Below are 11628 nucleotides of genomic sequence, written 5' to 3'. Positions count from 1 at the left end.
GCTCGCACTCTGGCCAGAGAAGACAGAACGTTTGAAACAGGAGTCAAAGAACCATTGATCAAATCAAAAAGAATAGAAGCGGACGCTAACGCTGTGTTTCAATTACATATGAATTAATCCTTAGCTTGTCCCTACCTGTAAACCTATCCGTACCCTACGAATTATCCGCACAGTTTGACAGCTCACACTATACCCCAATGAACCCGACCGAAACCTCAGTCAAACCAATAGACTTCTCCTATATCTCAACATTCCATATTAAAATCCCTTTTAAATGCCAACTCACATGAGCGGCCCAACCTCTGAATCAGAGTATGCGTATGCGTCCCTGTCATCAACCCTGCCTCTTGCCCAATGACAGCTGGGATAGGCATTGAAGATTATACATGAATGAATAACAATCACACTAAATGCAAAAAGTCAAACATACATACAAATCATATCTGTGGATGTTCTCTTCTTGCAGTGCTAAACCATTCCAAAAGATCAGTACAAGAAATTAAAGAAGCAACACATTTATTTAGATCCTGGTTTAAGCCTTAATAATGATGTGTGCCAACAAGATTGACCATGTGGTGTAGAAAACAAGTGTGTACATTTTTTGCTCTGCTATGTTCTTTTTTCCTTTGCTAACAAGTTTAGGTTCCTCTGACGGGAATCTTCAGCCACTTATCTCCAGTAATCACAATTTCTCTTTCTTTGTCTAATCATGTTGACAGTTACCTTTAAAAATCAGTCCTGGATCATAACTGAGCATTTTATAAAAAAAAAAAAAATTAGGTTTTATTTGTTGCTTAAGGAAAAGTAAAACATTAAACCACTTCTCTATGTAATGGTGAATGGTTGCATGTCATTTTAGGTAGCTTATATAAAACGTATGCTGAATAGAAAATGGCAAATAAACACATCTTGCGGACAAACATTGAAAAATATTACAGGGCTGTACCAAAATGTTTTAATATATATTTCTCACAATCATTGTCAAAATCCCATTATCCATGGGTTTTTGATGTACATTGAATATCCAAGAATATGCCACACCGAGTCATGCAAGGGAAATTACATAATTACATAAAAATTACATAATTTAAAAAATGAAAAAAAATTGAAAAACTATATGATATTTTAGAAGCTATTTTTTTATGATTAAAATGGGTTACTTATAAGATACATTTTCAATTTCGGATCAAATTAACATCTGTCTTTGGAAGACGTTCGCTACAAAAACTTGTTCTGCAAATATCTGGGGCTGAACTTGTAAACATGCCTCCACCAGGAGGCACTGGACTTGTGGTTGGTGCAGTGTAATTCAGTGTGTCACAATTATGAGTATGCATTATGAATCCTAACTTAAATACGGTTTATTAAAAATGAATGAAAATAAAAAAACTGAATTAAACACATTTGCAATTATATATCCATTTATAATGTGCTATAGTTTGCCAAAATTTCATATAATAATTTAAATGAAGAGCAACTTCAGTCATTTTCATATCATCAAGATATTGTCATTCTAATCATGAGCTTAACATGTCTATGCTGAATAGAAATAAAACCATTCAGCAACAGCAGCTTTTACAACTTTGGTAAAAGGTAGCCTGTCGTTGAAAGGAACAAAAATCTTCGTTCCTCGTAATTCTCATTTTTTTTAGTATTGGAAAAACATACCAATCATAAATAAAAATCTAACCTGATCATTAATGGTCACATAGAGAAAAATACATTCATTTTCCAATGATTTTTTTTTAAACTCTTGAAGGGAGTTTACGAAAGTTAATAGCAAAATGACTAGACAAAATTTTCTTATTTATAATACAGGAGTATCAAATAGCAATTTAAAAAATCCAAAATACTTATTCAGGAGCCTGCTATTATGATGTAATTGTGCTTTTTACCCTGTCTGCCCTCACATGGCAGCTCTTTTTCATTACCACAACAAGGTAGGAGACAAGGTGCTGAAACAGGCAGCCTCCCATGGGGACCTCACATCACCTACTGCTCACCCCCACTTACACGAGCACACGCGCAGAAAGATGAAATTGATTGACAGGGCGTAGGAGTGAGAGAAAACCAATGGCACAGCTACCGAAGAAAATGCTGCAATAGTGAAAAGTTCACCAGATGTTACAACAGTGATTATCACCAAATACAAACATCAGAAAGCAAGGCACATTACAACCGCTTGACGATCATAGCACTGAGTGAAATTCTAGGGGAACAAATAGTGAGAATTATGTCTGTATCTATCAGTTTAAATGATAAAGTAAATGGGAAAATTGTCCTTTACCCCCTACTTCCATCCCTGGCAGCATATATTTATGTCGCGCCCATAGAACTTCTCTCCCCTTCTCTGACACTGGATATATTGGGTTGTTTTAGTTACATGGTGAGATCACATTTTTTGTTCACTGTTGTTTAGGAATGTATAAAAATCTTTCAAGCTATTTATGTTTGATCATATAATATGGATTGCTGTTTGCTTAGTTCATTTGCTTTCATGCAAGTTAAGGTTACTGGAGAGTTTGGGTACCATGCTCCCCTGTTAAAATATGAATAAATATCCAAATATATCCAGTATAAATATCTCCTAAATAAATATCTCCTGTATAAATAAGTTAATTACAAAATTTAGGTCACTCTCTACCGCATTGAAACAATTCTTTCTTGAAAGGGCAAAATTCAATGGTCAATCTGTACTGACCTATTTTTTTAGATAACCTTGGATAAAATTCATAATTCACAAAAAAGTAGAAAATGTCCCCACCATGAGAATACTCAGCCTATATTTGAAAGGATAGTGATTTTTTTAGAGAAAGCTTTCACTAACTGCGGTTTTAGACTGAAAAGCCAGACAAATATTTCTAAAATGGTATGATATTAGAACCTCTAATATTAAAACAGTAGAGTTTATCCACATGGATATGTACAGCCTTCAACATAGCTGTTGAAACAAACAGATTTAATGATAATCAAACATTAAAATATTTACTATATGGACGTTTAATTTTTTTTCACTATTTATTGAATAAATAGTGTAATTGATTCAATCCAAACATACAAAATACTGCAGGTGGACATATGTGTATTTTTCAACAGACATGTGATGCACGTGTAAAAAGAAATCCAAGAGTCTTACCTCAAAGGCATCCGCATGCCAAATACACACTGAAACTGCAGACTTTCTCACATACACCTTCATAAAGATCAGTAATGAAATCCAGACCCCCTTTGGGTAAGTTAACATTGCTTTACACAAAATACTATGTCCTGAATGTTTATTATGCTTGCAGATGCTTCCCACTTCGACAGCGGCAGGCTGGTGAGGGAACAACACTGCAGGCTGTGTGCGGTCAGTCGACAATTCACCAACACATTCCCCTCACTGCATAGTATCACACATTACTGTTTTCTTTTCATCTCAGGAGCCAAACTCGAACCTTCCAGCCATCTGCTCAATTTGCCTGTCTATTTCAACGTATGTCAGTCCTTTCAACCTAATCATCATTCATCTATGGAGCCTTCAGGACGTTGGTAGCTGTCGTCCTGTCGGCTTCTTGTCCACTCATCCCTCCATCCTTCCCATCCACCCATCCTCCATCCATCCATCCATCCGTCCATCCGTCCATCCGTCCATCCATCCACCCACTTGGGTGGTGGATATCCTGTGGACACAAAATGCCTACAGTGTCAGAGGAGAGTTCCCATCTTTCAGCATCGAAATCCAAAATCCAGAGAACACATACTCTTACACACACGCACATTGGACACACCGGGCCCCTCACTCGGCACCCCCGCCCCCCATCACGCCCTGCCTGGCTGTATTATGACAGGTGGAGGGTCAGTCTCCACTCGCTGGATTTCCCTACCAGCTTCTCTCCTCAGCTTGGGAAGGCCACTACACAGACCGTGTGTGTGTGACTTGTGTGTGTGTGTGTGTGTATGTGTGTGTGTGTGTGTATCTGTCTCAGTATGATGTCAGGTAAAACTTTGAAAACTTTGATATTATACACATATTCAAACTGTATTACTGATTATACATTTTCATCTATTTGTATGACTTTGGCTGTGAAAAAATGTGAGGATGAGGATTAGGATGGGTGGTAAATCATAGAGTTGAGAGAAAAAAAAATATAGATGGTGAGATGGGGGTAAAAGGGATTGTGAAAAATGCTCTGGGGGACAAAGAAAGGAAAACTGCGGGGATAGTTGTGACAACAAAACAGAAGAGGATGTGATGATAAGGTTTAAGCAGAGCAACTGTGTTGAAACCTTCTGAAAAGTGCCGAGGCTGATGGGATGAAATATGAATCACCCTGAATTAGTGATGAAAGTATAGTCTTTTCTCATTACCTGCATGGCCTCTCAGTACCCTCTGGAGACCAGACTGCTGAGTTTCTATTTCTCTCCCGGCTTCAAACTGAGTAAAGGACAGTATAAACACCACAATTCCAATGGAAGTAAGAGGTGATAAAAAAGAAGTTTGCAACCATATAAAAAAAAAGATCCCCCATGGAGTTCCAAAATTTTTATCCTCACCCAATAATGTGACATTTTATTGTTCAAGACCCGGTGCCTCTTCTTTCTTTTCTCCATGCCAATTGTAGCTCTTTTTCTGTTGTTTTATTCATTCATTTTATATAGCACTAAAATACTCCATATAGGATCATGGCGAGGTTAGGGGGGTTGGGACAATTTTGAGCCTTCAATCAGTTCTGCCTCCTGTTTGTTTATGGAATGCACACACATGCAAACTTCACTCCAAAAGACCAAAGTCTGTCAAAATGATTATCATTTTCTGATCATTGCAGTGAATTATTGTGAGAAGTTTCCCAAATGAGCGTGGATGGGCTTGTGGTTCAAGGAACTGACAAGCATGTCTAAAAGGGGATTATCAGCCATCATGATCCCAGTTGTTGCACACTGCTCTTGCACAATTTTTATTATGTGAGAATCTCACTTGCCATAATTTAGACTCACAAGCCCAGAGACATTTGTTTAGCTTCTCTTGATAAAATCAGTCAAAAGCAAGAACTTAGCTTAAAATTTTTAAAATGCCAGATGTTTTAAAACTTTCTAGTCCTGCATGTTTGCATGTCCGTATAACTACAGTATGTAAACGCAACTCCTGGCTGCATATTGTTTGACAAACTGTATATACTGTAATACTGCTGTATTACAACCAGACAGAATTTCTATATTGCAGATTGCCTTTTAAAAAGATTTGTCTTGCCAAAAAAAAACAACATCTAAATAATCTGTCTACTTTTTCAATAGAGATTGATCTAGTCACTTTGCTGATCCATAACAGATCACCTCTTACTTGATTGAATTTTTCATCTAAATGTTGGTCTAAATAATTGGTCAACATGGAGATCTCGCATTTATGGCTAGCGAGAGACAAGACCTAATGCAAGTAAAGGAATTTTTCTAAGGCCTAGAAGAAAAGAAGAGAAGGCAGTGGTGGTCTTTGGGGACCAACATCTACTGGGTGGCCGGGAAACAGGAGCTCAATGATTATATACGCACGGGAACACACACACACACGCACACACACACACACACACACACACACACACACACACCATCGCCCCAGTCTTTGCACCAAAAACAGATCTCCCATTACCCAGGCTTAAGAAGTCATACAACTGAGTTCTATGAATTGGACGCACCAAAGGCCACAGTGCCTCAGGAAACAATAATGAATATGGAGTGATGTCTGTATTTTGTGTTGCAAATGCAACCAGATGCAAAAGGTGGAGAAGAAAAATCAGGAGCAGATGTTGGTAACTTACAAGACCTGTGACAGCTTTTTGGGACCATGAACAATGAATGTGCCCTCCAAACATATTGTAACTCTACCCAGTGTGTGGGTTAATAAATACTTATAGCTCATCGTGACTAAAAGAAGGTAGAGAATATGGGAGCTCTGCAGCTGTCCCCCTGGGAAAGTTCAGCCATAGTGTAAAAGAAGTAGTAGGGCCAGACAATTACACTATCAAACTGATACATTGCCATTGCCGATGTACTGTACATGTGGTGTTGATTCGGGATTGTGTAATTGCATAGAACCTTCCATGTTGGCCAGAGAAAGGTCAAATATGCAAAACAACAAGATACTGCAGCTTGTGTGTTTCAGCAAAGAGGATGGAATTGCCATTTTGTGATTTGTTAATGAATGCATTCACACATACGTTTATTCCCTTTAATTTAAAGGGACAGAGCGGTCAAGACACAAAGCTAACTTCTCACAGGGATCTGCTTGGATTTACAAACTTTGAGTTGGGCTAAAAAAACGTAGCAGGAAAAATAAAAACAAAAACAAAAAAAAAACAGGTGAAAACGACACATTACCGAGGCCCCCAACATCAGTGGATACCAACGGGGTCGAGTTCATTACTAGCAGCTGATGAACACCAACTCCATCCACCTTGGTCCCTCAACAGACCATTGAAATAAGCAACATCAGCAGCAGCCAAGGGTCCAGCCAGCAGTCAACTAACTATGATATAACTGTGGCAGGGTGATTGAAAATAATGAACAGAAAGGCTAGTTTAAACTTTGCTCTTCAACCACATAACCAAAACTGACAAGGGAACGCATTAACCCAGTTAAACACTAGGTACATAAACCATGCCCCCCAGCTAACAGTCCTGTCGGGTGAGAGGCACCACCCTTAGTTAATCAACCACAAAGTTGCTTTTGCATCTATCATGAGGCTCCTTTAACGAAGGACAATAATGTTACAGAGTTGTCAAGGATCCTATGCTTAAATCGAAAGGCATCTTTTGTGAGCCTTTTAATACTAGAAGTATTGAATCAAAAGCAGAGCAATTTTGACCAAATTCTATACAATTCTAATCTAGCCCTATAGATAGCAGAGACCCTGGATACAAAACCTTTAGGAGAGACTACACCCATTAAGTCAACTTACGATATAAGCAGATCAACATTTTAACAATGACCTCGAAAGTATTGGAGTTACTGTCACCTTGTCCTTATTCACAAATCATTGTTTCATATAGAACTCTAAATGAAAGTGATGCATTCTATGACAGCCTATCTGAATATTTAAATGAATCTGGCAATAAGGAAATCATATTGATGGGTGATTTTAATTCAACCTGGCTTTGCAAAACTCTCTGTAAGAAGCTAAAAAATAAAAATACTTTATCTCAATCATATTCTATCAGACATCTTTTATACAAGGGACCTACCTAAGGTAGAACACAAATTAAATTCAATGACTTGGAAAACCTACGGTAATAACAAAATCAAGCTGTGAGCAGGCCTGTGAAACATTTGAAGACAACAATGACAGTAATTGTATCCTAATTTTTGATAACTCCCTCCGTGGAGTACAAAGGCAGAATGTCTCTGCAATGGTCGAAAGATGTGCTACGGCATCTGACAAAAAAAGAGACAAAGCTCTTAAAAAAAAAAAACTCAAGTAGAAATTCACGACAACCAGCTTTTGACAACAACAACCACTATTTGTTCTTCTACAAATTATCCAATTTCAAAGTCTTTGTTAGCAAACTAAACTGGATTCAATCATCATTCATGAAAACCTTCAGCATGGGAGTGCCTCAAGGGTCAATACTCGGCACTCTGTTTTTCATGGGCACATTAATTATCTCTCCGGGATATGTAGCAGTGTCAACACATCAATATGCACTGAAAATGTAGTCCTAATCACTCAAGATAAACACACAAATGCTATCACAGCCAAGCTAACACCAGTGATGAGAAAAGTTGCCAGGTAGCTATGTATTAACCTTACATGGCAGGCAAATTTTGTACACTAACATATGTAAATGATTAAGTCAGAACATTCTCTAATAACTGAAACTGTTAGATCCTACCTGAACGCCATGATTTTATCATACAGAAAGAACTGCATGCCACTGGATTCAGGAGAACAAAATTCCACAAAACCCAATAAGATTCCTTCATGGGCAGACTCTTAAGTTATTGGTAGGGAGACTGAGGCAGCATTGCCGCTGCAACATACTAAGCAAAATATAATTTATTATATTGAATAATTAACTTCTCGGACATTCATTTAACTTTCAAAATAATTCATAAGTCGGCCTCTTTTCCATTGCAGACCTTTGTTTAACCCTGCTCTAAAACTAGAACCAGAGCACTAAGGTCTGGCTCAAGATGGGAATGCAATGTCTCCAGTAGAAGGTCTGCTTTCGCTCAGGCTGCCTTCTCCTTTGGAGCTGTTGAAGAGTGGAACAAGCTCCCCAGTAATATAAAAAAAAAATCACACAACAATAGCCCTTACTTTGAATTAAAACATGTTTTTTGAGTAATCAGTGCTGTCGCCACTGATTATGGAGACAATACTGCTTTTACGACCCAATTTTATGATTTTAGTTTACAAAATCAATGAATCATGTACTCTATGGACCTGTGTGTACACCAAACGGGTTCATCTTTCGTCACAGCTCATTGAAGCTCATGGGATCCTCCATTATCTGGTTTTAATGGGGTTCGATATGGGAATGTATTTGGGAAACAAAAGACATTGGTTGGGTCTGATAGTATCTACACCCAGTACTTCCTGGTATTCACAATGTTTGCCCCAAATTCTCTACTGTCCGAAGTGAAAATAACATAGATGAGAAGTAAAATGTCTTCAAAAAAACGACATAATTCCAGTTGCTACCAAAAGATTTTACAACAAGAACTCATCTTCTCATCTTCAGGTATCCATGATTCTTTTGTCGCCCAATTGCTGAATAAATCAATTAATAAATCCATACATCCATCCATCAATCAATCAAGCAGTCAGACTTTAGGCACTTGCTCAAAGTGCTTTTCAGACTGAGAGCAAGTAAAACAAAGCAGAAGCTGAACCAAAAGCTAACGAAACATAGAAATACATAGACAAACACACATAAACACACACACACTCACACACACAAGTGCACACACACACACACACACACACACACACTCTGTACAATGTCACAGTACAATCTACGCATACTCATTGAAAAGAAGGCAACTGAAGTTTTTTCTTACTGTCAGCATTCATTCAATATCTATCTATATTTGTGTCAAATGATGCACTCAAGTCAAATAAAACTAGGACAGATTATTTTTTCATGTGAAGCTTGCACCTGAGCCCATGTGCAACCATAGCAAAGCAGTCTCAGGACTACGATAAGCTATAAAACCAGATTGGATGGACGGATGGATGGATATTTTTGCCAATGATAAAATCATTCAATTGATTCAAATTGACCTTCTCTTAAATTTTATTGAAAAAAAAATGGCAGATTGTATATTGGTCTGTAATTATTAGGGTCCAAAACATACAAACTATTTGTCTTCAAAGGGGGCCTCATGAATGCAACAAGGAAAAAACAAGATCTAATGGTGATAATTTGCAGTAATCATTGAATTTTCAAATTTACAACTACTTAAGAAAGACGCAACTATAGACAAACCACCCTGTTATTGCCCATACCCAGGAGAATCCACGCTATACATACTGTATGTCTATGGAGGTTCTCAGTAATCCAGGTCATGGTTAACCTTTGTCAGAATATTTTCTTAGCAATAGGACTATTCTTTCCTTGAAGATGTTTCACCTCTACTCTGAGTTCCAAATAAAATTCAAGTCCAAGTGTCATGAACAGATTTTGACAAGCATGTTGTGCATACACGGACAACCTAAAATCACAAGGAGGAAGCCCCACTCAGACCCACCGTCAGCAGTCACATTTCTCTCACCTTTGACTTCTCCAAACACATTGCAACATTTCTGGTTCCGATGGTTGGTAACACCACACATCCACATCAAGAACTCACAGGATTTTGCCAGCTAGGTTAAACAAATTAAACTTAACCCAGATGAAATCATGGCGTCCTTTGAGTAAACCTCACTTTTCACCTGGAATCAAAATGCCGTCTGGTCAGACAAAACCAATGGTTTGAGAGAGAAGTCGAAGAGGACCTTGACCAAACAGTGGAGGCCTTCAGCAACCTTTCACCTACATACACTTGGCTCAGCCTAAGTGAACAAATTAACATTTTGGTTACCCACAGTCACAAGAACATCAGCCTTACAATCACCCATTGAAATTCCAACTCAGGTGAGTTTCCCGGTTCTTATCCTTATCCTTTCTTGTCCTTTTTCCTCAACCACATTCACATAACGACGCATACAATTACATAGTAACCCAATTCAACCTCATTGCTGCATAACAGCCGCATAACAACTCACTCATTAATAGAATAACCTTTTCAACTTGGCCAATACCCACCCCCAACCCCGGCAGTAATATGCTCGAAACTACCAGCAGTGTAGTCTTGAATGAGAGGAGAAACATCTTCAAGGAGAAAAAAATTCCAGCTGCTATAACAAGATTTACCCAAGGGTAGTTCTTCAGTGATCATTATGTGTAAAACCAAACCAAACTGCAAATACATCAGCACTCATCAGTTAATAAAAGTCATATTGTAAGACTGACATGTTATTATTTACAGTTTCTGCCAAAGGAAGAGACCACATTATGGATGTTTTTTATTCTGAAATGAATTCAAGAGAACAATAGAACCAAGTCACTGGAGATGAAAACCATCACTGCCACAATATGCACCAATTGCTAAAACACTGAATAATGCAAACATTACACATGATCTTTAACTATGCCAATACAATAAAGTGTGACAAAGCTAAGTTGCATTATTTTACATTCCCAGGTCTTAAAGTGCTCAATATTTTTGTCTAATATTTCATCGCTTGGTTAGATCAGAGCTTGGTTATCTTGGTTAGATAGATATATGTATATCTATATATATGTATATGCACACAAGAGGAGAGCCATCAACTTAGCTTCAGAGGCTGCTGAAAGAGCCTCACGATAGCTGTGGATACAGAGGGACACAGAGTGGATGTGCGCTTCTTGGACACAGGATCACTCCCAGTCAGGTCGCCTAGGTGAGGGGGTTTGATGTTGAAAGACCCGAAACCCCCGTGACCCCAGGTACTATCACTGGGGATGTGCATCACAAGATGCATCTAATAACCATTATGACCTTGTATTTAAATTCTGGTTTGAGTCATCATCCCTCATAGTTATTATATATATATATATATTTTTTTTTTTTTTTCCAAATGAACATGTTTCTTCTAAATGCATCTATTCATCAGCATTTTTAGCTATGTTTTTCTTAATCCAGTCTCTTGTGTTTCCTCACTGCAAGTCGCTATCAGAAAGGTAATATTTCAATTGCCTTCTTTTCAATGGGTATGCATGGACTGAAGTGAGAGAAGGGTGTGTGTGTGTGTGTGTGTATGTGTGTTTGTGTATGTATGTGTATGTGTGTGTGTGTTTGTGTGTGTGTGTGTGTGTGTGTGTGTGTATGTGTATGTGTGTGTGTGTTTGTGTGTGTGTGTGTGTGTGTGTGTGTGTGTGTATGTGTTTGTGTGTGTGTGTGTATGTGTGTGTGTGTGTGTGTGTGTGTGTGTGTGTGTATGTGTGTGTGTGTATGTGTATGTGTATGTGTGTGTGTGTGTGTGTGTGTGTGTGTGTGTGTGTTTGAATTTGTATGTATATATGTATTATTAACAATGTATGTTATATATATATAATATTAATTGTATTGATA

The sequence above is a fragment of the Fistularia commersonii genome, chromosome 4 (genome assembly GCF_037954325.1).
Source record: "Fistularia commersonii isolate RoL2024-O1a breed Wild chromosome 4, RoL_Fcom_v1.0, whole genome shotgun sequence".
Taxonomy (NCBI): domain Eukaryota; kingdom Metazoa; phylum Chordata; class Actinopteri; order Syngnathiformes; family Fistulariidae; genus Fistularia; species Fistularia commersonii.
This window is presented reverse-complemented; position numbering follows the sequence as displayed.